The sequence below is a fragment of the Lepidothrix coronata genome, unplaced genomic scaffold, assembly GCF_001604755.1.
Source record: "Lepidothrix coronata isolate B3197 unplaced genomic scaffold, Lepidothrix_coronata-1.0 Scaffold102, whole genome shotgun sequence".
NCBI lineage: Eukaryota > Metazoa > Chordata > Aves > Passeriformes > Pipridae > Lepidothrix > Lepidothrix coronata.
This window is the reverse complement of record NW_016690282.1, coordinates 146363-148843: the sequence shown is the minus strand read 5'-3', so window position 1 is coordinate 148843 and position 2481 is coordinate 146363.

Here is a 2481-nt window from a genome sequence, read left to right as displayed (position 1 = left end):
CCACAAATATATTGTCATACTGTAAAGGAACTCTTTTTAGACATTTTTTAGTTAGTAGTGGGTAGCTAGTAGTTCTCTGCTTAGAAAATACTTGTAATTTTTTTGTGGAAAAATTCGCGAGAAATTATTACTTGTGCTTAAAGAAGTATCTTTTACCTTGGTCAAAAACTCTAACCACAGTGGAGACATCTCTGACACAATATGTGCAAAAGAAGAAAGATCATTTATAAAGGAATTGGGGATGTAGCTCATGAAATTATGGAACAACAGTAATTCTGCAGTCTTGCAGGAAAAATATGCTTGTCTCTTAGCGGCTGGCTTCTTGTTACTTGATTTCACTTTCTGGGTTGGGCATTGTTACAAAGTATCTGTCTAGAACTAGTAATGCAGTCAAATTTCCAAGTTACTTCACACACAAAATGGAGCTAGGCAACAGGCAGATCTGGGTTAAGTCCCTCATTGCATATTTTATTTTTGCTTACGTGATTCTTGCGCACACATACCCAGAGTCCTTTCAGAGAAATCTATAATTATCTTTTCATGATGAAGGATTGGGTGTGTATAGCACTACTGTTTATTTAGCTACGATTATGGTCATAAAATCACCCTTTTCACTTAAAGCAGGGGAAAGCAGGCACAGCAGGGGATGTGAGAGCTCTCCCTTAGCCAGTGAGGACATAGAGGTGCTGTCCACCCAGCCAATCACCCACTTGGCTTCTTTAAAAGCTGATGCATTCTCTCAGTTTTTCTTTGAAGCAAGATCTGCCTCCTCTGTAGTGTATTTATCAGAGCAGTCATCTTAGATCAGTCGATTGCTACTGTGGTGTTTTTTGGCATTGGAGGACATTTTTCTTTGCCTCCTCTATTTTAATGAGTCATTACAAAATATGTGCTTGCTTCTACACACAAAAAAAGGAAACAAACAAAAACCCAAAACCTCAACAACACCCCCTCCCACCAAACCAAATACAGATGTGGAGTGACATACTCTGCTTGTAGCAGTGATGGTAACATCAGACTGCTAAAAGTAGAAATTGTGTCACATCGCATCCTTGCCAATTATCAGTCAAGCTGCTTAAGAGGTTCCAGGCAGTTAGACCTGAGCAAATGTGGCTATGGCTTTACACAAATACTGTCGAGATCGTAACTGGAAAATAGTGGAGCCTTTTGTAGAAGTAGCTGAGAGCAAGTTGACCCACAGGACTATGATGTTTGAGCAAATGAGGACCCACCAGAGCTGATGGTGCTGTGAGGCTGGCAATGTGGAAAACCAACCTTTTGAAGCCAGATAACTCTGACAGGAAGGACACAGTACTGAACCTCCCAGCTCACCAGAGCTGGCCAATGCTCGTCTGACCAGAGTGAAATGATGATGGAGGAACTGAAACCAGTGGAAAACTGTTGACCCCCGTGAGTTTCCTGCTAGCTGTGAGCTGTCTCAGAGAGGGACAGGCCAGCTGGTGGAATTGTTAAGCAGGAATAGGGTGGGGGAAGATGTCTCACTTTTTTCCTAGCAGCAAGTTGATTTGGATCAGATAAAACATAACATGAAACTGCACTTTAAAAACTATCCAAGGTGACACTGCCCTTTACAGCAGCGAGGCTCTGTGGGTGATCCAGTAATGCTCACACTACTCAGAGTAACATCTGCACAGAGAACAGAGAATCTACTGCATCAGCATGAAACCGCATGGCAGGAGAGGACGTTCTCATTTCTCAGGTGGGGAATAACAATTTCATTTCAGCCCTTGCATAGGTTGAAGGCACTAATTAGACTGGTGGTCTCGGCTGCCCGGCTCTCCAGCCGAGAACCTCTGCGGGTCGGTGCGGCGCCATGGCCGCTGTAAGGACGGCAGGCCCCGGGCAGACGCCCCCAAACACGCAGTGCCAGAGCAGCTGTAATCTAAGCGCTGCATGTGTGGGGCAGGCAGGCAGGAAGGGAGGGAGGGAAGACAGCGCTGCCCGGACTGACGCGTTATCTGAGGGAGCAGAAGGCCATGGCGGGCCGCCTCAGCCCGTTCTGCGCGCCATTGCCGCCGCCGCCGCCGCCGCCAGCGCCCGCCCGACCTCAGCGGGCCTTTGTGTAGAGAACAAAAGGGGCCGTTGGAAATCGAAGTGGGGAACACACGCTGCTCCGAGAGGGGCATGTCAGAGAAGGCGCGGGGCTGTGGGGACAGGACCACTTCCCTGCCCAACTCCTCCTTCCCGCCCCATCTGCATCCCGCTCCCCCCTCCCGCCCCGGCGCCATTTCCCTGCCCAGCTGCTCCTTCTCCTCTCCCCCTCCTCAGCGTTGGTCTCCTCCGTGCCTTGGCCAATGACAGCTCACGGTGCAGGTTAACGACTCGCCAGTAGCCAATGAGCGCCGCCCTTCCCACGTGGATAGGCGCGTGATGCCTTCCGCGCGAGCGCCGCGTCCTTGTTGGCGGGTGAACCTCCCGCAACGCTCCCCGCGGGGGGGAGCGTTGCGGGAGGTTCACCCG